Source organism: Malurus melanocephalus, unplaced genomic scaffold (genome assembly GCF_030028575.1).
Source record: "Malurus melanocephalus ecotype Western Australia unplaced genomic scaffold, MMel_1.1 scaffold_64, whole genome shotgun sequence".
NCBI classification, from domain to species: domain Eukaryota; kingdom Metazoa; phylum Chordata; class Aves; order Passeriformes; family Maluridae; genus Malurus; species Malurus melanocephalus.
In genome coordinates this window covers 2,068,273-2,094,286 of record NW_026623296.1, presented here as the reverse complement: position 1 = coordinate 2,094,286, position 26,014 = coordinate 2,068,273, and the positions used below count along the sequence as shown (strand labels likewise).

At 40.7% G+C, this 26,014-nt stretch overlaps 1 protein-coding gene across 3 annotated transcripts in view; it reads left to right on the top strand.

Moving 5' to 3' along the window:
• Positions 1-26,014, top strand: part of FOXP1 (forkhead box P1) — a 376,963-nt gene that overhangs the window by 95,015 nt on the left and 255,934 nt on the right. The window lies entirely within an intron of this gene.

Here is a 26,014-nt window from a genome sequence, read left to right as displayed (position 1 = left end):
TTAATTATTTCTGTTCCTGGAAATTTCTGTCCAGGATTTGATTGTAAGAGCTGGGCTGGGTGTCTGGAAGATTAATTTGTCCTTTTGGACTGCAGCTGGACTGTTACTGTTTTACAATCATCGACAGTGRCTGTAAGGAGTGAGGAAGGATGCAGTAAAACACAGCAATGCTGACAGTGTAGAAATAGTGCATCTTCTTGCTGTTTGATATTTTGATAGAAACCTTTTATCACTTTAAAAACTGGCCGTGTATCAATGTGATATGTTAAAAACAGAAGTAGGAAACTGCAGGCTTTTAATTTGTGCCATTTGAACCCTCTTACCTTGGATGAATGCGGCGTGTAAATTATAGTTCCCATGAGGTAAAAATCAGTCAAATGCTACTTAACCTTTACTCTGCCATGTTTCGTGTTCCATTTGTGCTTAAGAGAATATGTGCATATGCTTTCATCTCRCTACCATGCAAAATCATCCTTAGGGTGCCTGAAACAACACAAAATGTCTTTAAATTTGGATTTAAGGTGAGCGAAGCTGCTGTTGCCTTAGAAATCTTCGGGCTGAAGTGGTTTCAGAAATTTTGTTTACCCTTCAAAGGTGAGGAGCTGGAAGAGGTTATTTTTTGTTCAGCATGGCCGCAGCGATTGCTGCTGGTTCTGTTATATCTGGTTTATTTGCATGGTTATGTTTGTGCTGGATATTCATGGCTTGGATTGGTATTTTCCAAATTTGGTCTGCTGCAAAATACCTTATGTTTTTTTCTAGTTATTTCAGGAAAAATGTTCAGCTATTTCAGTTGTTTAATATAGAAAGCAACTTCTCTCCATGATAATTTCCTAGTAAAAGAATCGGAAATTTGTCAGCTTTGACGCTTGACATGCAAAATACCTGACCCAGAAACTGCTAAACTTCGTAGAAAAAGTTTTCTTTTTACTTATATCGTTTGGATAAGGCTTATGGTTCTCAATGAAGCTCGTGCCTAAGATGGTACTTACATAATTAACTAAATTATATTAATGAGAGCCTAAAAAATGTATTTTGGCACTATTGAGAGACACTTAACTCCTCTAGTTGCTGAAGAGCATTGATTTTCATAATAAAAAGCAGAAAAGAAATTTGAGATTGTTCACTGGGAAAATTTCTCATTTGAAAAAAAAAAAAAAACCCCAAAACCCCAAACCAAACGAGCGAAAGAAGAAAATTGGGGAAATGAGAAATATTGTTTTSAAATTAGCCGACTTCAGACCCTGTGTGACATTTGCATTCTGTCAATTCAAGGGTTCCTACGAAACAATAAAAAAGAGTCAGTTGTGCTCCCAGGTGAGGWGCAGGGATTTGCAGTAGGGGCTGGGACATCTCTGCCCTGAGCCAAACGGGAGCTGGTGTCACCCTCTCACCCCAACATCCCTCGTGCTGCTCGCCCGCCTACACTGGAGACTCGAAGTCTAATTGAGGAGTTAAAAATAATGTTTTTAACACATGCCTTCCTTTTTTTTTTTTTTTTCTTTTTCTAAGAGAAAAAGGAAATTAAATTTTCACTGAAATGCCATGGCTGGAATGGTAACAGTGAAGGGAAATGCACAAGTTGGCGTGGTTTGTAATGCTTAAGTTGGCTGTGTTGGATATCTTATATATTTAATTATATACACTTGTCACTGTATGGAAATATTAAATTTCACACCTAATGGGGACAAACAAATCTCAGAAGTTTATTGCATATGTTCAGTGTGGCAAAATTAAGTGCTTGTGGAGGAAGTTTGTGCTTTAAACAAGCTTGGTTTTAATCATGATGATTCATGTATACAAAATCAAACCCTGTGTGTTTATTTTAATTCCATTTTTTTGCTAATTCGTGAGGTAGAATTCCTTCTGTTTTTTGTGATTGGCAGGTGTTCACCTGAGGAGAAAATGAGTGAAAATGGAGGAAAGGTCATGAGAATTGACTTTTTTTTTTTTTTAATAGGTGTGCTTTAAATAAATAAAAAGTACTTTGAATTGCCTAGAAGCAGGGAGTGGGGGCAGTGAGTGCACTGAGTTGCATTTCTCCTCCACAGCCTTTGTATGATTTGGAGAGTCTTTGCAAACACTCCTGCTGGTGTATTTATTAATGTGGAGCCCTGCACAGTCCTTCARGCCAGAAACTTTTTGTTGTGGTCAAGGGAAAAAGGAAAAGGAGGAGCAGAAGGAAGGGATTTGAAAAGCCTGGAGCATACCTGTATCATCCTTGGAAAGCAGTGCTGACGTGAGCATTCTTATTTGCAGAATTAGAGTGAAAATTAAACRTGCATATTAACAACCAAATTGATTTAAAGAGTTTTAACTAAATCTGATCTGCATTAAAAAAAAATAATGGCTATAAAGTGTGGTTTTTTTAGGGGCTGTGTTAGGAAAAAGCCAAAGCCTCGCTGACTCCATGCGGTTGTCAGATGAGTAAATAATGAAACTACAAGGTATTACTTTCACTTGTGGACAGTCCCCAGTTTTCCCCCCAACCTCTCCAAAAGCCGAAACAATAATAGAAAGAAGTTTCAAATGTGAACAAGTGAAACATTATATTTATTGATGCTTCAGATATGAACAGAGATAGAAATATGGGGCAGTCGCTGGCTCCGGGGGACGGTGTGGGGCAGAATCATCCCTTTCTAGAGGAAATACTATTAAAGCTCAGTCAAGTTCTGCCTGGACTGATATACCACAGGGAGCATGATTTGATGCTGTTTTCAGTGATTTTAATAATGAACCCAATAGTTATGGGAAATCCTGAATTGTTGGGGAGAAGGCAGCAATTGCCTGAGGGATGAGCACCCAGAAGGTGCCATGAGCATCAGGACACCTGGAGATCCAGTCTGTGACACCAGTCTGTGTCTTTCTGCATTACTAAATATCTGCAAATGGAAAAATCATGCACAAAAGCTTTGAAGTGAGCCACTCCAGGCACTGGTGACAGCAGGGCTCTGAGAAAGACTGAACACATGAGAGAAGGGTGGTTGTAAAAATAGTGGGCTGGAAACTCTGTACTCCAGGTTCCCCAGAAAAATTAGTTCCCAAGCTTATTAAAGGTTTTCAAGAATCTTTCTTTAGTGTTGATGTAAGAGCATAAAGCATTTTTGGAATAAGAACAGACACTGGTTTTTCGTGGAAGAATCTATACAAGGAAAAATAAGTCTTGATTGTTATTTGTCACATGTCTGAAAATAACCCTGCAGTGGAACAGCGATGTTAAGCACGGATCAGTGATGAAGTGAACAACTTCMCTGTGTTATTTTTCTCCCAAAAATGGTTTGTTTCACTTTGTTTGTCAGAGCGTGGTTTCGGCTGAGCTTGTTTGTATGCACAGACGGGATAGTAGTGAAGTTGGGAAATCATTTGACCTTCTGATCTGTGTAATCTCGGACAGAGACACGTTGCAATATTGGTATGTCCCGGCTTTAGGTGGTTTAGTAAAGTAAATGAGGCTGGTAACATGAGCTCCGTGTGTTTTTCAAATATGCTTATTTTGTGTAGCAGTTTCCTAAGTGTTACACATCAGCCAACTCTGCAGCTGGACTGGAAATGCCTTTTGGAGCTTTGCAGTTGAGTGTGGATTTTGTATGTTGGAAAACTGAGAGGCTGCATTCTGAATAAYGCACCCAGCACAGGAACATGTAAAGAATCTTAATGTTAACATTTAAAGAGTCTTGGGTGGCTTGAAGGGGAGGGTCGTGGTGACAAAATTCCAAAATCTGTGGCCAGGGCAGAGCCCCTTGGCCTTGTATCTACAGTAAAAGCAATGCTYTTTGAGCATCTGGGTTATTTTGGGAAAATGTTCAGACAATGCATCAGTCTAGTTTTGAAACAGCTTCAAACATTTCACCACTGAAACCTCTAAAGCAAATGTTACAGAACATGCAGCTTGTCTGTTTATCTTCTCTAAGACTATGTGAAGTCATAYGTGAAATGTGATAAGAATCACTGTATCTCCTTTGGTTGCTCAACATGAGAAGCTGATGAAGAGACAGTCATCCACAAGACATTCTCCAGAATAGCTGCAGAACAGAGAGCTTTGCTAGGCTGCCTCTGTGGAGGGATGAAGGTGAAATTTTAACCCAAGTATGTGGGCATGGTCTTTCTTTTTAACCTGGCCTAGCATAAGTGAGGGCTTTGGTTTGGCTTAGCCATCAAACTCGTATTTCCAGCATTTCTGGGATTTGACCCTGTCTGTGCTGCTGCTCCTTTTATCCAGCTGCTGTCCMGGGGTGGGTGGGTGTCATTTGCTGTCTGGCAGCAGTGCACAGGAGGGATCTCAGGTCCGGGGAGGATGCACACCAGTGCTCCTCTATCCCAGCCTCACACCTGGTGTGTCAGCTCAAACCTGCACAAAGAAAATCTACCAAAAGGTAAAGCAAAGGTGACTCCTACCCCTTACATGGTTCCCCAGGCAGACTAAAGCYCCTGTACCAGTAAAGTGGTGTTTTGATGGATGAAGTGAGTTAAGCACAGACCCCATGGCAGAGCCTGGTGACAGAGACCAATACATTCTGTCAGTGCTGTTCCACTGGGGAAGAGATCATCATCCTCTCCTCTTGGGAGCTACAAAGTCCAGGGAATTCAGGTGGAAAAAGATCTGTTTTTTTTCTTTTTTTTACCCCTTAAACAGTCATAGCACATCTTTTGTATATCACTCCTCCAGTGAAAGTATGGATACTAGGGATGTGAAAAAGAAGAGCATGTAAATCATTYTTCATAACAGAAATGCAGAAACCAAATGTTTTCGAGTGCTTGAGTGWGAACTAAACTGAGGACAGAATTTAAATCGTGGGGTTATATGAGGGATGGGATGCACATAGACAGTGGGGACAGCATTTAACCAAGAGGGTGGAGTGGTGCTGGTAAKCCTTGCAGGTGGATTTTCCTTATGGAAAACCAAAATCCTTTACCCAGCACAATGGTKCACTAAAGCCAATGGGGAGTGCTCCCACGGAGATTTTCCTTTATTGTATTTTTTACTTCGGGAGCTGTTTCCCCAGTGTTTATGATCTGGCAGCAGTAATGAGTCACTGCATCAAAGTTGTGACCAGGAGAGGAAACAAAAATTGTCAGTGTTGAATGTTGTGGACTGATGCTGTATGTGACACCATAAATAAAGGTGCTGTATGGTTAATGCTGTGAAATTTGGCTCACAGAATGTTCCTGCTTTTAAAAACCTTAGCAAGTAAAATAGTCGCTATTATTTCATTTACAGGAGTAAAACAAGGGAAAAATCTTCTCATGSTCTTATCTACATGTGTTAAATTTCTCAGTAACCTCTGTAATGACGGATGGGAGAAAGATGAATGTTTTTCAGTTTCTGAAGTTTGTATCTAGTAATGCCTTTTTGCTGATGTGAATGTGAATGTGGCCACTGTTTTTTTCCCCCCACTTCTCTGTCTTGTTGACAACCAGCTGGCACAAGTGGATTCAAAATTGGGATAAATACGCCAGGTGTTACAAGCTTCTCTGATCCCTTTGTCCATRTTTAATCTAATCTCAAATTAAATGAATGCTATTGATTAGATTCCTTTCAAACATGTGTGGCTTACTCAATGTGTGGCAAAATGTTATTCTTTTCTTGTGTGAGTGGAGCACAGAAGGTGAAAGTATACAATTAATTTGCCTGCAGTTTCTTGAAAATTGTATGCTGGATTTCTGCGAATGTGCTGTATAGAAAAATATTTCAAGCAAATTATTGTTATTTACKGTGGATTTTTCCTGGATATTAAAAGTCAACAATTATGCTTGCTTTTGGTACTTAATGGCTTTTTATTTTCAGAAACCTGGCCAATTCTTTCTCAGAGTTGGTGGCCCTAATGCTGATCTTCAGAAAGCATTAAGTGGCACTGAGCATAACTTCATAATGCTGTTATTTGCTGTGTCAATAACTATTATATGAAAGTGTTGGTGGATTTGGTGGGGACATGAGTTGCAGGTGACTGTTTTGGTGTTGCTCTTAGGGTGAGAATCTGTCATCAGTTTTCAAGACAAAATATTGAGAGAGAATSTTTGAAGTAGGTATGTGGATTATAGGGGATGATTTATGTGCTTTATCAGATCATCCCCATGGTCGCTTAACTGCTGGTTYATTTAGGCTTTTGTTAAATGCATTMATTGGAAGAGGGAATGTCCTTGATTCATTATATTGGATTAGACAGGCACACCTTGAGACAGTATTGTCTTTATTTTTTGATTACAGTTATAAAATTAAAATTGCAGTTTCCTTCCTGCAAAGGGTTCCTTTCAACAAAAACTCTCTTCTGATAAGCAGAAAACTCTGTTTATGGTGAACTGCAAAACTAAGTTTGGTAAAAGAAATCTTTTCTGCCTGGAGACTTGATCTGTATGTCAGAAAATGGTTCATAAGGCAAGGGGTGGAAAGTTGGATGGTCCAGAAGTCTTGAAAAAGGTGTGTTGCAAAACAACAAGTGAGAAATAAGTGCTGCCTTGAAAGTCCTCAGGTTTCGGTTCCCTTTTGAAGGTAAAGCAGTACATGCAAGACTGAAAAATGTCAGAGCAGTCACCTATATCAGCAAGTAAAYTGGAAACAGTAGTGATAAGATATTCAAAGAAGCATGGAGGACAGTGTCCTGGGCACAAGGTGGTTTATCTGACCCATCAGTGTGGTTCATTGGCAGTTTCAGTTGCAAGGTGAGACTAGCTAAACAGAGAACAGATTTTTCTGTGGGAATGAGACCTTCATTTGAATTTTCAGTGAAGCCTGGCGAGTGTGATGGGTGTCAGTGTTTCTCCTGGCTGTTTCTGCAGAAAACAAGAGATGGTTCCTGGAGGTTTGAATCTGGAGCTTGGACCGGCCCTTCCGGAGTTCACTTCTGTAGAGGTTTATCTTACAAGATTCTGTAGGGCCATGAAAACCTTCACTTCTTTATTTCATTATGTTTGAGAAGCTCCAGGGCCTTGGAGGAGCAGCCTGGGTCAGTGTGGTTCTCCTCTTCCTATAAAAGTGTGGAAGATAAAACAAAATATTTGAAGCTTGATGTTCAATCCAAGCAACACAACGGAGCTGACTGTGCTCCTCACTCTCCCACTACAGCCCCTCTAGGTCTGGTCTGTATTTGGGTTCCTAAGGAAAAAGCAAGGCAAAAATTTCTCCTCAAAGGGATGGTCTTAAWYTMTWMATWYYSSRRWATKWAKARWTTATTTCTTTTTTTGAGGGCTGTTGATTAWTTTCAGCAGGGTTTCCTTAGCTCGGTGTGTGTTTTTTAATGGATGGCTGTGGCATTTTTGGAGGTCACCTGCAGCTTTGCGCTCCAGATCAGCCAGGCTGTCGCACCAGGTCAAATGAAGGTCTGTCTCTTCACTTTTTGAAAGTGCCTAAATATAAGCAAAAGGTCCCTGCAGCCTTGTCAAGGATAAAAATCCAGCCTGTGTGTGCTTGTGGAGGCACGATTCTAACCACTTCAGTAGTAACCTGAAGCTGGTTGTCTTGAAATCTTCCTGTTTTGTCCAGTAGTGATGATTGCTCAGTTCGTATTTTTCCAGACAAGGTGTTTGTAGGTGGTTCAGAGTAGAACAGTCTAATTGATTCTCACCTGCTCTTGGACTCACTTTTATTCAAGTTTCTGAAAAAGGAAAGCATTTAGGGAGCAAATAAAGGACAAAATGGCATCGAAGCATTCCTCCCTTTTTTTTTTTTTTCTTCATGGTTTAGGTGAAAGGCTTTCAAAGARTAATTCCTGAGTGTCTTTCTCTGTTGTTCTTGCAGACCTGTGGAAGATGGGTCCTACCTTCATGCTCTGCTCACTGGTAGTGTGAGTTGCAGAAGTATAGGATGCTCCCCTGCAGCTCAGTGCTGCTCCCAGGTAGACAGCAGCGAGCTCTGCTGATGTCAGACCAGTGAATTTCTCTGTTATTCTTTTGCTTTTTCTCTCTTCTCCCATCTTGCCTGGATCCTTTTATCTCAGCCTGGCGATTCCTTGCTGCTGAGCCTCGGGACAGTGGGATCTCTAGGAGGCAAGGGTTAATGTTGTTTGTTTGCAGGAGGAGGGTGGGGAGTGCTGCAGCGAGGCTGAGATGAAAGGTACCACCGGGAAGTGGTTTTCTTGGCTGGGGAAGGTAGAAATGCTTTTAGCCTTGTGACCCAGTTGACTGGCTTTGAGTTCCATGCTGCTGAAGGCAGCGAGCCCAAGGGCAAGGGCTTATTCTGTGGTTTTCGGTGTGGAAGAGTTTCCCAGGAGTTGGTGTATAATTTTCACTCGAAGGTTTATCTCCATTGTTCACACAGAGAAGTTCACACAAAGGCTTCTTCTAACATCCCTTGGCCAAAGTTTCCCCATAGTGCCTGGCCAGCGCTGCTCAGTTCTGTGGGCCTTTGGTTGGAAACACACAACTTGCACGATTTGAAGTTTCTCTCTAAGTAACAGTAATTATTTTTGTCCAGGTAAGCACCATGCAATGTCACATACTCCTCTTCTTTTGGGTTGAGGCATCGTTTTTCTCCTTGGGACTGTGCAAAATTGCTAAACTCAATGTGTTTGCATTGTACAGCATTTGGTGTGAACGAAAAAAAAAGGGGATGCATCACCTAAAGCACTATCTCAGGRTCTGTTGGAGGTACAGGAATTGAACTTGGGTGGACTTTTTTGATTTGACTGTTGTCAGGCCTGGCTGTGGCTCTCCCACCCTGTACAGGAGCAGGCATTTAAATGTGGGATGCRTCTGCAATCATTCATAACATCTCTRCTGCTTAATGCCTCACTGTATGAGGGGTGCTTTTGGTGGAGACTGTCCTTCTCCTCCAGGTTATGCTATCAAAAAGCTTCTTGGTCTTTCTAGTGTGAATTTTGCCTTGCTGGAAGTCCCTTGGCCAGATAAGGAGGTGAGTGATGCTCCCCAGGCTGAAAATAGGGGAAGGTTTGTAGTCACRGTTAACAGGAAACAGTGGAGACTGTAACAAACCAAGCATGAAAGCAGGAGTGGGTGTTTGGATATCTTGAGAGATGGTTTTCCTTTGGTGGGATGAGGGGGTGGGGAATACACCAGGCAGAAGAAGGTTCAGAGATTGAGAGATAAACTTTCCAGAACAGYACCTGCAGTAATCTGGGGCACGGTAGCTGGTGGAGAAGAGCTGATGTGRTGGTGCTCTGTGTTGGTTCCCTGCAGGTCTTTGGGGTCCTTTGTGCCACTGGTTTTCACRAATGTGGAAGGGAAATGGAGGCACTCTTTTGGGTAATACAATAAGGCTTTCTGGAAGGATGGTTTTGTGTGTTACGGGTGCTAAAGGAGCCTCATGTTTATTTTACACCACAGGGATGCAGAGAGCTGGTGAGCAAAATATGTCAAGGAATCCAGTTCTTTCTGCAAAATATCCAAACCTGTGTTAGCGTCTGTGGGGGACAAACTCACTTGGTGAGAGGGAACAATCCTAAAGCGTGTGCCCAAAATGAGGAGTGATTACTTTGGAAACCCAAATGAAATTAATTATTGGATTGTTACAGAAACAATCAGCAATAGAAACAAACCTTTTGGGTGGTTTGCAGTTTTCTGGAGCTGTGTCTGCATTGTTCAGCAGTATAGGGCAAAAGCAGGGGCTCTGTGGAGGAAAACAGCTGGTGCCATCGACCTGTGAGCCTTCCTGAGGTTTTACACTGTCCCAGATTTGATCCAGTCCTCTGGGCTGAGACTTTGGCCCCGAGAGTGGGCTCATAAGGGTGCTCCTGGTTTGGTTTCACTGGACAGGAATCCAGTTGACGTTTGCTTGCCTGCTCYGTGATGTGAATTAAAATGCACTGAGTGAAGCCTAATGCACTTTGTCGCAAAAGCACTCTCTGGGTTTGAACTGAARTGGTAAAGGCACCACTGGAGCCTGTCAGTGCTGCCAGACTCCAGTCGCTCTTTACGTGTGAGTATTCCAGCATATGAGCTGGTTTAAATGACACCTTTGTTCTGAGTGAACTCTTAAACTTCCCTTGTTTATATTTTAATTGCTTTTAGAAAATTCCTAAATGGTAGAAGRGCTGTTTCTATTTGTGGCGTGCTGGTTTCCAAGCCATACAGGGTACAGAGATGAGTTTTCTGAATTCTTTCCAATACCAACGTTTCTTCCTCACTTTTTCTTTGCTGGTGTAATGGTGCTTCTCTGAGATCTTTGATACCATAATATGTACTTACATTTCAGAAAGAATCTCTTTCATGGAAAGTTAAATAAATAAATATTGTAATGTGAAGCATCATAAATAACTTYTATGTCTAAATCAAGCTATTAAAAGCTTTTTTATTTTTAAGTAGATAGGGGAATAAAATAGCTGCATAGTTCATAAAGTGGTATACTATTACTGCCTGCTGTGCCCATGAATTATGCCAGCTTTTTACACTTGGGAAGTAAAAAGCGGATTAGAACWGTGATCAATGTATTATCCTATATTTCTTATTGTGCATTATATTTCCTTTTTGAGAACCTTTGTAGACTAAATGGCTACTAATGACATAATTACAATTGTTTGTCACCACCATAATGTGTGATTTCCTATCTCATCATGAAGATGTAAGCTAGATAAAGGAGGAGTTTTGGCAGGAAGACAAAGTGCAGTGATTTATTAAAGACCAGATGTGGTTGTTAAAAGCTTTTCTACAGAAGGCTCAATTGAGTGATGTGAAATAGGAACGAAAGCTCCAAACACCACAGTCAGTGGTTCTTGGTGTGAGTGACACAGTTGCTCACAGGAGCATGACAAATTAGTGACGTTTTTTATTGTTGTGTACARATTTATGTTTGGATTTATACAGCATAAAAAGTTTAGAATTGCTCATGCTATTAAAGTGGATGTTTAAAGGAAATAATGATGCTGGAATGGAGTGGGTGACTAGAAAGCCTCGAATTCCATGAAAACAGCTCAAGATCATGTTAAGTCAAAGGATCTCAGGTCCTTGAAASAAAAGAGTTTACTGAGGCGATTGACAACAGCCAAAGCAAGTRTTCTGGAATATTAATTGTTTAGATGCAGGCAGAATATCAGTGTAAATCAGCATAATTCCATCAAAGATAGGGTAGGCACTGGGTTGCCTGTATCCCCCTGCAGATGCTGGTCTTCACTCATTCTTCCAGAATGGGTGGATGCTCCCGAGGCAGAGGAGAGTGCCCAGAGCAGCTGCTGAATGTGGCCCTAACATTGTGTGCTGGCTGTGGGGAAGTGAGGGGCAAAGCCTAAGAAAGGGCAATTAAGGAGGAAATAATTTATTCTGTAGCTCTGAACTTTTGCACTGAGCAGCTTGGCTGTGTTTGCCGAGGAGCTGTGGCCAGCCCCGTCCCATGGGAACGCTGTTACAATGCTTTTCCCGGTTCTTACGCAGCGCCTCTCTTGGCTTTTTTTTCATTTTCTCCTCTCGTGGTGCAGTTCTGAGGCTCTGGCTGCTTTTCCCCACCACCTCTCAGCGCAGACCTCCCACCACCACACGTTCTCCTCAGGATCTCGTGCTTGCCAGAGCGTTTTCCAGCTGCTCACACCATTGTGTTGGGCCACGTGCTGAGCGTGGTCAGTTGTCCGTGCCAGCTGCTGATGTGTTGTGGGGCATGACTGGTTTGGTCTAGCTTCAGCTGAAATTGTAATGTGCATCTATTTGTCTGTTAGGTAGAATACTGTTAATTATTGATAGCTATCGACATAAATAATTTGTGAAGCAATCAATAGTAGGTGAATTCAGAAGAGAGCATGGAAYCATGGAATGGTTTGGGTTGGAAGGGACCTTAAAGACCATCCACTGCCAACCCCCTGCTATGGGTAGTGAAATATTCCACTAAACTGGGTTACAGAGCCCCATCCACATCTTTCCTTGTCTTTTGTTGCTCTGATTTAAACTCACAAAAGTCAACATATTCAGCCGGGGAGATGGAATGATAGCTTCAGTACTTCTTTTGCCCTTATTTATTTTAGGGGTCTTTACATTTCACTTTGTCTTTTTGTGTCTTGCTTAGACATGTCTCGTGTCTTGCTTGATGTGGCAGGTGGCTGATAGGTGGTGGGGAGGGAGCAAGAGAAATGTTCAGAGAAACAGCTTCTGATAAGCATCTGAAATTCTTATATATGTGTCTTGTGGTCTGGGAATTCTGCTGAAATGTCATGAAACTGGTTTTATTTGAAGAGTCCGCTGCTGCTCTAGGTTAGGCACTTTCCTGGTTTTGCAGCTKACTGTGATACTGGTTTCCACTGAAGCACAGGAAGTTTGGAAAGAATATTAAAAGAGAATAAAGTATTCTACAGCCTTTTTATGAATCTCWCATCAGATTTTGACTTAAGGTTTTTCTTAATACTTTTTTAATCATTATTTTATCTGAACTGGTAAGCCCATCCCCTTTTATGAATAGAGTTTAAGCTAACTTTGAATTTCCTGTCTTCCTGTTTAATCCAGACCTTTATCATTGCTAGCAGGCTAGGAAAAATACTATTGTCTCAGAGTCTGGGATAACCAAAAGTCCAGTTTGGACACATTCAATTTAATGACTTTATAGAAGCATTTTTCAAATGAATTTTTGTTTTCTGCTGTCCTTTGTGTTTGGGTTATTTTTCCATGCTCCCAACACAATTGGAATGTTGTTGCCTTTCAAATGAAATGCCTTTGCTTTTTTTTTTTTTTTCCTACCTCTGTCCTCTTTTAAGCCCTTCTCGCTTTTTCTCCTACAGAAATAAATCTTACTGCTACAAGCAACGCAGATTCATTGTCAAAACTTCATGCCTGGCATTTTAGTGATAGAAATCAAGTTGAAATACCAGTTTTGGATTGCTTTGCGCTGTTGAGCAATGGCAGGCAGACTGATTAGTGTGGAGAAGTTGAGACCTAATATTTCTTCATTACCTGTGTGACTTCTGCCCCCTTGACTTTGGTTATCCTCAGGTTCATGGGCAGTCAACAACTGATTTAAAGACACGGAGGTCAAGGCAGTGTTGTGTAAGGTCTTTGGTGGCTTTTTGTGTTCCCATGGGTGTCTCAGGTGTTGCAGAAGTGCAGTCAGCTGGAGACTGATCCTCAGGTCTGGGATTCAAAGGGGCAGGGGGTTAAAGGATAAGCCATATAGGAAGAGAGCACAGGGARCTGGACATTTGGGTCTCTCCAGCAGGACCTTCCTAATGGACCAGAAATTCTCTCTCCTGTGTAGTGCCATGTGTAATCTCTGCAGTGGGTGCATGTATTCAGGTAGGATACCCCAGGTCTGCAGGACAAACCTCAAATCTCAACAACTTCACTAGTCTTGTAAAAACAGAAATAAATTACRGCTGCTGACTTTGCTTCCAGTGTTTCAGACCATTCACCTTCCTTATTTCACTTGATGTTAGAAGAGACAGTAAAGAAATGCTGCAAGTGGGGCTGTCACAGCTGCAGACAGAGCMAGGCAGACACCACAGAAATGTTTCATCCTGAATAATAGCTGTGTAGAATTAATAAGGTTGGATAAGAGTGAGTTTTTTGGGCAAAATTTCCCTGGGAATGGTTGTCTGTAGAATTCTCACAGCTTGTTTTTGCTTGTTTTGGTGTCCACTTCTGTGAATTTGGTAACATGCTTTGTGTGAGGAGCTTCTCAGCAGCACTGAAGTGATTCTGTATAATTTGTATTCACTGTTAATTTTAGTAACTGCGCTGAGATTTGAATTACGCTAATCAACTTTTCTTGTAATTTGTATAATTTACATACTGTACACACACTGCAAATGCAGGACTCTGGTGCAAAACAAAGTTTAATTAGTGTAACAGAGACACATCAGCTTTCCAAGTGATGGATTTCTGAGCTTGGAAGCGATCTGTAGCAACACATCAGAGCACTAAAAAGTCCAGTGTTAGCATAGGCTACTCCATTTGAGTAGAACCAAATTTGATTAGTTTTTAACATTGTGTTATTTGCGGTTGCTGACTTTAAACTCCAAATCACTTGCTTAGTGCTTGTGGTCTTACTTGTTTAGTATTAAGTGTGCTTCTTTGGTTAGTTTATGGGAAGACCTCAGCAACAAAATGAAGAGTAAACCCTGGTTTCATAAAGGTAACAAAACTATTCATTTCACAAAATTGACAGATCTAAAACCCAAAAAATTGAGGCAAGAGCAAAATAATTTTGCTTTTCTTTGGTTGAATGTGTTTCCGTTCGTGTGATCTTGGACATCATCTGCAGCAAATGARAATCTGCTGAATTTTACATTGAGTTCTGAAATACTTTTTTAAAAAACGTTGATCCTTTAGAACAACATTTTTTCCTTAAAAAAAAAAATCTTTCGTTTAATTAAGAGGTGTAAAACTGGTGAGAGACTAATAAATCTGAGAAAATGCTTGATCTGGGGTGAGGGTTGCCTTCAATCCAAACCACATGTGGCTCTTAGGGCTCTCATTTCTRCAGCTAGTTTGCTGCAGCTAGAAAGTCCCATCTCTGAGGTTGCTTTAACTTTGTGCAGTAGTTGAGCTGTGTGCCTTGATCTCAGGTGTAAAGCCCAGCCTGTTGATAAATTTCTTCAGACCTGGGGCTTTATTTCATGTCTGATCAGGCACCGTGGGTCATTATTTCATGTCTGATCAGGTCACTGTGTTGGCTATGACTTAGGAGCTGTGTTCTGCCATCCTTTCAGGGCTGTTAATAGCAGGGAAAGGTTTTAATGTCAATTTTTGTGGGCATTATGCAAATGCCATTGTTACCTGATTAGCATCCGTCCTACATTTGTATGTGACATTGGACGGCCAAGTGTGAATGCAGTGGACTCTGAACATTTTGAGGTGCCACTGTGAAACTGCTTCAACTYATCATTACTTAAAAACCAGAGATTTGGCCTTAGGTATTACATCATGTGAAAACCAGTAGACAAAAATGGTGATCAATTTTTTATTATAATAAAGTTTTAATATGAGGCATTTTTAGATATGTGTCATGAATATATGAGTCATGTATTTCACACCAAACCAAACCTATTATGATTATATTTCTACTTCAAGGGGCTTTCGGTATTTAAGTACTAAATTTAATTCTATGGTTAAAAATGATTCATATTCAAATCTATTTTTATGCTTTATAATTAAATAAGAAAATATTGCTTGTACCTACACTTTTACTATTCTGGGTCGTATTATAATTATTTCTTTAATTTGACCCATAAAAACAGTCAATTTCTTCATTAGTAAATTACAAGGATATCGCAACAGAAAAATGAGTTTTGAAGGTGTCTTACCATATCTAATGGGAATTTCAGTTTGGGATTTTCTCATTTCTTTCATTTGTTCCTTTTGTAAAACATGAAGATACTTTCTAGGTAAATTAATCCCTTCAAAGGAGCAAAATAACTTCCTTTTTGGAAAGGGTTATTAGAGACTTATTCTTTATAATCTTAAATACCACTTGTGTTAGTCTGAACAATGCAGGAAAAAATTACACTAGTTAAAAAAAAAAAAGAAAAAAATTATTACCAACCAAAGCCAAGTATATTACAATTATGTGATCATGGAAAAGTGAGCTTTCTACTGGGAAAAACGTGATCTAGATTCCCATGAAATTTCTAAGTTTAAGTATTTTTGTAAATTAGGTTGTTCCTAGTTAAACAGGTGGCTTTAAAGGCTGGTTTCACTGTTGTTTTAATCATAGTTTAGTTACCATGGAGAAATATGCAAGTTAGCATTTATACACAGAAGTGAAATTTATGCTGCATAGATAATAGCCTAAATTTAGCATGACTTAAGTTTACCACTTCCTTAAGAAAAAAGATATACATGTTTTATTATTATACTATCCCACTATCAAGAAGTTAATTTCTTTAAAATATTTTAAGATTTAAAAGTCAAATTTTGTTGTCCTGAAAWGAACACTCTTTTCTTTTTTTTTTTTTTTTTAGCTCTGGCTTTATTTCTCCCCCCCCCCTTCTGATTTTTTGTTTGATTTCTCAGGTTTGAGTTTTACACGAGATCAGTGAACGGTGTGGAGCTGGTTTTTGTCTGTGCGACTGGCGCATGGCAGTTCAGTGAGGGACTTTGCAGGAGGGAAATCTGTGTTGTACAGTTTATTGAGGCATTTCAGCTGTTTCACCCAGAGTTTATCAGAATGGAGATTTCTTTTATTGAGCTAAAACAATGCTGGGAGAGGGAAGAAAGTGACAAAAAATTGTAACATTGTGTTTTAGAGAATAGAGCCTGTCCTGGTTTAGCCAAGCCTCTTGAGCAAGTGGAGTTGCTGAGTGTCTTTGGCTGACCCAGACAGCTTGCTTCTCTCACCCAGATGCCCTTTGCTAATTTAACATTTATTTTTTTTTACTCCCTTGTTTTTAAGTTTAACAGTCCTGTCTGTAGGACCTCACRGCAGAGCTAAGTTTTCAAGGACAAATGTAGTAAGAGTAGCATGATCCAACAGGAGGTCCCCCAGCACACCGAGTGCAGCAGATCCCTTTCAACACCAGCTGTTCTCACAGATATAGATTGCTGCAGTGAAATTTTCTTAATATAATTCAGGAAGCTCTAGAGAATTCTCCAAAACAACTGTGCCAACAAGGAAAATGTTGAATTTTTCATCAGCTGCCCAACGCTGAGAGTTAGTGGGCAATCCGTTCATTCATGACCAGATGTTCAGTGTAGTAACGCTCCGCAGTTAACTTGAACCTTGTGGCCTGTTTTCCGGCGGTTGCAAGGACATTGGCAGCAGCCTGGCACGGGAGGATTGTGGCCTGAGAAGGTGTAAGATCYGCCTGCATGTCCGTGGCTGCCTGGTTTTCCACCAGTGACCAGACAAGGTAGGGAGTGATGGAGGAGGGAGAGGCTGCAGCATCAATCATCGCAGGGGCCTGGCGAGAAGCGTCTTTATTTTGCAGCTCTGCTATCAGAGGAGGGCTGACCAATTTTTATCTTTCCGTCTTCGAAAGGAAAGATTAGGTTTTTCTTTCTGCGAGCAGGGTGGGGTTAATGCTTAATGTTGTGTGTCATTACTTTGGTTTTTCACCCTTTTTTTTTTTGTGGTGCAATGATCAGAAGGCAGGTGGCTGGAACTTTGCACAGCTGTGTGGGTGCATTGAGGTGGGTAAGGTTAGGGTGGTGGTAACTCCACCTCAGCCCCGTCTTGAACTCAGCTGAAGGAARAGAGTTGGCTCCCGAGTAGACTCGGCCGCTTGCTCAATCTCATGGTTTCTTTCATAAAGATGCATTTATGCCTTATGCCATTTCAGTGTGTTGTGTTAGGCACTAGTACACAGAAAAAAATAGTATTGAGTAGGAGTTCTGGAATAAACGGTGTGATTTTCTACTTTGAAAAGGATTCTTCCTTTAAATGATTAACTGTGTTTGATTCTGGGTATGCCAGCTGGCTAGAAGAGGGAAGGCAGGATTTGATAATGTTTCRTTTTTTCTTAGATGTTACAAGAATCTTAATTCCTTCCTTCATTGTATTTCAAAATAATATAACTATTGATTTCAAAGTGGAACCGTCGATGAAACTGCTATTATCTTACGCTGTCACAATAGCCGCACTTTCTCAGGTTTCTTTGATGAGCGAGGGGAAAAATCCCTTTTCTTTAAATGCAGTAGTTCGGGCTTTCAACTTTCAGGCATACTCTCGAGGAGGGAGAAACCTCTCCTAGGCACGTTTTTGAAAACGATAGCCCCGCTAACACGGYGTGCAGCAGATGGGGAGGCAGTGCCTGCACTTGCCCCAAGGAAGAAGTGGTTGCCCAGCTCCACGCGAGCGCTGGGCTGCGGAGCTGTGCGCCCGCCTTGCGTAACGGTAGCGTGACCGTGGCCRGGGCAGGACACCCGTCCAACTGTCATCTGTGCTCCAGCAGAGCCCTCCCAGTAATGATGTTTGCTTTGGCATRGCTTTCTGGCTCTAATTTGTCAAGTTGCACTGAAACCCTCCCTCTGCATTTCCTGCTCGGGGAGAGGAACCTTGTTGCATATTGTGTTCAGCACTGGAAATTCATCTTTATTGTGCTCATGAAGTTGAGCTTGACCTGTCCTCTGAAAGGGCAGGGGAAAGTTTTGCAAACAAGTTTGTCTGCTTAGAAACAGCAGCAAGAAAATGCCCTAAACCATAAAGTGGAGGAATAAAATGAGGGTAAATAAAAATAAAAGTTCGTTTCTCGGTTTTGTTTTTCTTTTTTTTTTTTTTAAAGGAAGGATGGGGGAATAATRGCCTTGTTTTCATTGATGAGAACTTGCTGATAGAAAAATGAGAACAAGTTTACAGTAGCTTTGACATTAGTTACCTTTATTCAGCATGCTCCAGCTGCATTGAGCCCTCAGGAAGCCTTCACCATGCACACAGTTTGTTCTTGGGTGTGAAAGCAAACAGTATTTGAGTTGGCAGTAACTTCCCTTTTAGAGAAGTTTGCTGCCTCGGCAAGAAACCGCAGCGTGAGCTTTCTGCTGTTGAATGTTTCCACTGGCAGGATGGCCTTTTTCCACATTTCCTTGGTTTAAGGAAACAGATTTTGAACTTTTTTTTTTAAAGACAAAATGCCAACATTTAACAGCTGGAGTTAGCATATAATTTATGAGTTTCACTTTAATGTTCTTTTCAGTGTATAAAAATTAAAAATCTGCAATTATTCTGAAGTTGTGCGAGTTATTGCAGAAAAGTGATTAAAAAGGTGAAGCTTTGTTATGAGGATTTCAARAAAGTCATTGTTATCTAAACAGTTATTTTTAATTACTCTCTTTAATGACTTGTAATTGTTATAATTTACTTTAGTTATTACACTTACCATATAGGCGATATTTAAGGAAGTCTTTTGTTTTCCCTCTTTGATTAGCAAGGAGGAGTTTGTGCAGTTGAAACACTTTGTATATTTAGTTTTTTTTAATTATTCTTGCACGAGAGCTTGTTAATCTTCCCTCTCCTATGAGAGTCTTCCCACTGTGGCAGCTCCTTTTTGGAATATTGATGCAGGTAGAGCAGGCAGAGGCTTCCAAGCTGCACCTTGCCAAGTTGCTACTCACTAGCAAGAAGGGCTCTTAAATCTGGCAATAAAGATATCCAGATGCTGAACGGACCCGGATTCACCTCCGTTTGCTCCCTTTTGGGATGGCCTCTTCTCCCGAGCTGAAATTTGGTGCACGCTGCTCAAAACTTTGAAATGCCTCGTACTGGCTACAAATTTCAGATCCCCAACTCAGCAGCTAGAATTGGAAACAGATTAGMTGCAGGAAATTAATGCAGCCAGCCAATAAATTATGGAGCAACAGCCGCTGTAAGTGCGGTGGTATTTGTGTTCTGTCAGTTCAGGGATGCTCGTTGTGTTTTGCTGAGCATCACTCAGCTCACATCTGTATAAACACTGGGAACACAGCACAGATCTTTAAAAAGCAAATCAGCCCAAAGAAGGCTTCGCTGAAGGAGTTTCCCTGGTTTCGCAAGCTGGAAAGGAAGGGAGGGGGGAAGGAGAGGCTGGAAAGTAAATATATTATGTACAATGCTGTTCATATTAAAATCACTTAATTTGTATTTTAGATTTAGGGGCAAAAACATGTTATAATGATGAACAGCAGTGTTTGAGAAATGTATATTTTTTTATTTTCCCAGACAGTGGCTATTTGTCATTTTTATCTGTGCGACTTGTAGACTTGATTGGATTTATTATGTATGCTGCATGTTTATGGCGCTTTTATTGTGCGCTGTTAATTTGTTGTAACTGCTGCCACTTTCTTGCCAAGGACCCCTTGAAAGCAAGTATGTGTCAACAGTTACCTTCCAGTTTAATAAACTTAACGCTCTTTCTCAAGTTTGGTTCTGTGTTCTTGGGGAGCTTTTGACCCTGTTGTGGCTGAAGAAAGTTGCTGGAACGCAGGCACAGTTCTGCAGCATGTGTGTTTATAGGTAAAACACTGTCTTTCATTTTCTTTTTGGGGGGGTTATCTGTTTTTTAAATTAATAATGCAACACTAGCCTATGGATATGGTTACTTTAGTTTATGGCARGGAAAGAAAAAGGAAAAAATGTCAAGCTTCTTTTCAGTAAGCAGGGCAATCGGTTTTTAATGCTAATAGTGAAAATGAGATGATACCTTTTTATGTTTTTGAAGCCCAGAAACATTGATAAATTATCCAAACAGGATTAGAGTGTTGTTATTGGTAATAAAACTGAATGTGTTTCTCTGATAAGGATTAAACAATGAGACTTCATTTTTCGGGGAAGATACAAAAGACAAAAATAATCCTAAGAAAAAATAATATGCTGTGGATATATATTTAAGGCACAACTGGAGGTAGAATTAAAACAGTGGATTAAAGGTGCTTTGTGGTAAAATAATGGCTAAAGTTGATACATTTCATTTTCATTCTGTTTAATTTATTTGAGTTTATTGCCTGCTGATGAAACTCACTGATGATGCCGATTCTGTGAGGTCAGCTCTGTTATTAACATCCTTGATAAGAGGTGGAAGCATGCTCCGGAGAAGGAACAAGGGTCCTTCAAAGGGATGAAAACTGCTGGGTTTTCTTTACTGTGAGGGTGTGGTTCGCCAGCTCATGACAGAGAGTGTTGGGTGATGTGTAACTCTCAAGAAGGGGTGCTTTTGGTGAGGCAGGAGATCCTTCTGGCTTTGATACTGCTTTCTGTGGGGATTTCTGTGATTTGGTGGGATCAGGTTTGCGAGTTTTCTGAATTTTAACATCTGTGAGAGTCCTTATAACCCCAAGTAAGTCACATGAGAMCACAGCACAGTCTTAGTGTGTGGCCACAGCATCCCTTCAGAGCTGCAGATTGTATCTTGTCCTGCAAGAGCTCTGCCTCAAAATCCTTCCTGGAAAGGTCACACAAGTTTTGCTTTTGGCATKGATAAAACCTGTCTGTCTTCACTCTTCACATTTAAAATCTGGTTTGCTCAATGGTGCCTGACAAGGCAAACCCAGAGTTTGTTCAACTTGTCTCATTGGTATGACCTGGGTTCCATGMGCTCTGCCCCCGTTTTGTCTCAGATTATTGTATTCCCCTCCCGTTCCACCTTGTTCATCACCATGTGCGTATTTCATATTGTAATGGTTGCCCATATGCGTGCTTGGAAATAGCACCTGCTTTTTCCAGAGTCACAGTACTACCCAGGGAGACACCTGATTTGTAATCCTGCTTATATTAAAAACCAGCGTAATGCTGATGGGCCATACAGTGCAGATTCAGAAAGAGAAAAACCCCTTACTGAGTGATTTGATATGCATTAGACCAATCCCATATTGCTAATATGTGCATTTGCACTGGTGTGCACGTGTGTGTGTGTGCACATGTCCTCTGTCTTACTTTGACTGAATTCTCTGCACTCATATATGAAGGGTGGAATTCCACCTATGACAATGTAGAAAACAGACTTTATTCTTCTTTGCTTGCTTTTATTTTTGGTCACATTTCCTTTAGCAATAGTTTTAAATTTGATAATGACAGGCACTCTTGTTGGGCACCATTCACTCTGTGTTCTGCATTTATCATATGGCAGAGATTCTTTGGTGTGCTCTGATGAATCAGYGTGCAGACAGAAACATAAAGCATTGACTAAACAGATTACCAGGAATAGTTTATTTAAAGAGGGGATGTTCCTGGTGGGATGAGARGATCTGAATCTGTTCAGCTTTAACTTGTGGGGCTGTAACATCTCCCTCTCAGCCCCCTCTGCCAGAAAAGYTGGGGCTGACTTTGTACTTTGCTGGTATGTGTTGCAGTGGAAAAAAGTACTTGTAAAATGCTACGATTGCTTCCCCAATTCAGTTTTATTTCATGTGTAGGTCACTCGTTACATATCTGGCTTCTTCCATGTTTAATTCCATGATTTATGTGGGCAGGAATGTGCTTTTTGAGTCTTTAGGAGCAGGACTTGTGTAGGGTCTGACCTGGGGCCTGCTGGATGCAATTGAAGCACCACCTTGCACTTGGCGAGCTGGGGGTCAAACTTGAACAGTCTAAAATGATTTTTTGCTGTTGGGTCCCTGCTGTGAATCCRTGAAGGGATGATTCCTCCTCCTGAGTTCACTCTGGGCATCCAGCTCCCCATGCCTGGTTGGGTGCCTGCTCATGGCCAGCATCTCTCCATTCCCCCAGACCCTGCCAGGGACTAACTCTGTGCCTCATGAGATGTTACCTTGCCAAACCCAACCCAGGACAGATAAACTGAGAAAACAGGTCTCATGTGAAACATACAAGTAACAAACATTGTTTGTTTAGTGCTTCCCCACCCTCATGTTTAATTGTATGAATTAAATGTCGCGTCAGTCTGCCTGAGGTGTTGGCATCCTATTCAAATTTCAATTACCACCATTAAAGTATATTTACACAGTGCACAAATATAGGGAGAACATATTTATAGCAATCTTTTATTGCTGGTTACGTCCTAAAAAAATAATACCGAAATGCTGAATCGCTAAGTTTGAGCGAGTTTTAAGTTGAAGGAAAATTTCTTTTCTCACACAGTACAAGTCCTAGATGAAACAAACAGCAGTGAATTGTATCGCTGCTCAGCTCATGTCTGTGTGACTGTACAGCAGTAATAATATATTGTTACTGGAACCACCTAAATAATTAATTGTAAGAAAACAACATAGTTAAGGCTCAGGAGGGGAGCAAAGGGGAGAGGTGCAAGACTGAATTTTCTCAGTGCCTGAAAACAACATATCCAAGACTCTCTTTAGCTACTGCTAGGAAGAATATAATTGAACAGAGGCTGAAATTATACTTCTGAAAAAATAAGCTTTTCTGTATATTAAACATTTCATGCAGTAAAACAATGCTGTACTGATGAATAATTAAAGTACTGAAGAAAAACATCTCTCCATGTGTAACTTAATTATATGTGTGAAGCGTTTTTATCCTTATGAAAAAATGTAAGGAATGACTTTTGTTTTCATCTCTGTTCATTATATGAGAGGCTCTTTCTGTAAAATATGAAGTGTTGTGGAGCTCTGTGAACTTCTCAGTGGCTTTCCGGGATTGTCCTACGTGACCCTTAAAGTGTTGGTGATAGATTCAAGTGTGGTGGCATTTTCAGGGTGGTTTGTTGTTTTGTTTTTTTGGGCTTTTTTTCCTAAAGCAATGGGTAAAAAATACGTAAGGAGAGAGTGCAAATGGTAGCACTGCTTCCTTGTGTATACAAAACAGGGTTTGTGAGAAAGAGAATTAAACTTTCAGTACTTCAATAAGAAAGAAATCACGTACATTTTTAGATTTATGTAAGTGCACATGAACTTTTAGATAAAGTTGCAGACACTCTAAAGTATTTTCTTTCTTTAAGTTTTTCTAAATCTTGCTAAGACAGATGCTTTTCCAGCTTTCTCCTTCAAGCTATTTTGCACCCTTTGTCCAATAAACTCATGGTGTTCTTGAGGCTCTTGCACCATCAGTGCAAATGCATCTGGGCCAGAGATACTGACATTATCTCCAGCAACCTGGACTTCAGATTACTCCAAGTGACTGGTGTGTTTGTGCTGGACCATTRTGGGGAGCTCAAGTTTCCCAGTGTGGTAGTTTTACAGGTGTTCTGCAGTTATTGGGTGTTTCTCTTACAACAAAAGTGTAACTGGGAAGGCTCTTTTAACTCATCCAATCTCAGGCCTCAGTTGTGCTTCTGTCTCCAGTGCTGCTGCACCTGGAGGGCATTCCCTCTCCAAATAAGAGGCTGGCAGCTGCTCTGTTCCAGACTTGGTAGCCTGTTGAATCATTCAAATGTGTGTCCCTTACAGTAAGAACTCCTTTTCCTTCCTTATTCTTTCTTTTTTTCCCCCTCAGTGCAGTCAAATGTCTGGTTTTGTTTCTCACCTCCACATAATAAAATCAAAACTATTAGTAATAGAAGAACCTGTAGAAAGGAGAGGTTTTTCTCCCATCTGCTACTTCATGTTTGGGTGTGAAAGGAGCCAGGATCGTGTTTCTCCTGGCAGGCGTCTCGCKGGCATCCTGGGTGTGGTGAGGCTGTGGGGGCACCCTGGATGTGTCCTGGTCACATTAATGAAATCCATGGTGACATCCATTGTTYTGCTGGGCAGGGAGGTCTGTCTGTGTCACAGGCTGCACCCCGGAGCTGGGTCATGAGCCATTCAAGTATACCCTAAAGAAGTATTCTCTTGTGAAATGGGTAAGAAAAGTGCTGGAAAAACACCCTTGTGGATTATTTTTAACTCAGCCTCTCAGGAGTGCGTGTGTCCCAATGTGAGCCTTGTCCCCTGCAGCAGAGGAACAAGATGAAGTGTGTTGCATCTGGTTAATTGATGTTCTCCTGAGGGTTTCTTCGGGGGCCTTCTTCCTCTGAAAGTAYTTTTCTGAAATTCTTTGAATTAAGAGTGGGAGGAGATTTGATTAGCTTGGATACTCCATGTTAGTCACCATGCAAGCCTTCATTTTTGTTTGGGAGGATTTAGGAGTTTTCCTGGTGTATGTAGTGGTTACTGCCATGGAAATACCTCTAGTGAAGAGGCAGAGCTACTTAAAAATACCTTCAGCCAGCAGGTCCTTGCTGTGTTTGTAAGGGTTCCTCTGACAATGAAGATTATTTCAGAAAACAGCATATTTTTTTTCTTCTTAAAAGGTTACTAAGGATACTGTCCCTAAAATAAGGATAGGAAACTCTTAAATATGGCATCACAGATTGGATACCTTTGCCTCTAAATCACTTGTGTTTGATATGTGGGTGCTTGTGTTGTTTTCTCATTCTTTGTTAGCTTGTCTGTGCAAACAGATGYACATTGTCTTCGGGATTATTTCAAACCATAAACTATTTAAGACATTCTAATGGGAAAACGGCAGTATTAGAAATCCAAGCAGGTGCTAATCCTGCTGCTTGATAACTCAGGGAACATTTGGGTGTAACTACTGAAGGTTTTTTTGTTCGGTTTTGGGCATTTCAGTCAAGTTTGTATTTTTATTTTCTGTAGACCCAAGTACATGATCCGAATATATTCTGCACTTGGGAGATTTTTTTGCTATTTAATGCTAATAATATTTACAAATTTGCTTTGTTCCTTTTAGGTTGTCTTTAGCTTTGTAAACGCATCTTTGACTTCTCCTGTACGTCATTGCATGCTCAGATGGCTTCRTGTAGAGACAAAGTCATCAGAGCATTGAAAATGATTGAAAATTTCTGAGCATCTCAGTGATGCTGTTGGTTTTCATTTTCCAAGTGCAATGCAACCCTTCATTGCAGGTTGATATACCTGACACATTAGAGGGGAATTTTTGAAAAGAAAACAGTTTTGAAGGATATTTTATTCTTGAGCTGTAAGCAAACATTGACATCAAAGTCTCAGGCATTTCTAGCTGAGGTGTTAAAGATTTCTGCAGAGTTCTCTACTGCCCCTGGAAGATGCTGCCAGTTTTATTAGTTTTTAGAGTTCTCTGGTTCTGCTATTTGAGCAGGAGCATAGTTGAAGATGAAGGTCAGTCCCTATACTTTTCAGATAACAGAATGTGCACTGTTGAGAGGTTTTCCACCCTGTTCTTCTTTTTATGAGCAGAACAGCTTTGCTAAGCAGACACATGTTTTAATGATAGCAAACTACATTTACACATTGTACAGTGGTATTTTGCTACATTAATTACCTTGTCAAATGTAATAGGTAATTACCACATCAAATCACCTTCATATGTTACATGGAGGCATAACTTGCTAAATTATTAAAAAAAACAAACAAACAAAATCCCAGAAGCCCAAGGGCAACATCACCACAAGTCTGTGTCTTTCTCTGCTGAAATAACCCACTGATGTATGTGAAAGCGTGAGCCTCACTAACCTCAGCCAGCGCTGGCTTTGGGGTATGGCTGCAGCTGCTCTGTGTCCCCCAACACCACGCATGTCCCTTCTCTGATTTTAAATAAAATCCTCTGATTTTATTTTATTTTATCTGGTGGTTTATTTCTGGCCCGAAGCTGGTYTTTTGAGTGAATCCATGAGCAGATTTGTGCCCAGTCTAGGCTGTGCTGGAAGGGGCACTTCTCCCATGTGACCAACAGTAGCACGCAGAGGAAGAAAAAGAATAAATTTTGGTTATGCTTTCATATCTGATAGCTACCCATATGACATTTCTGGTGAAACTCTGCAACAAATGTGTGAAACTAGTCAGTGCTTTCATGTGCAGA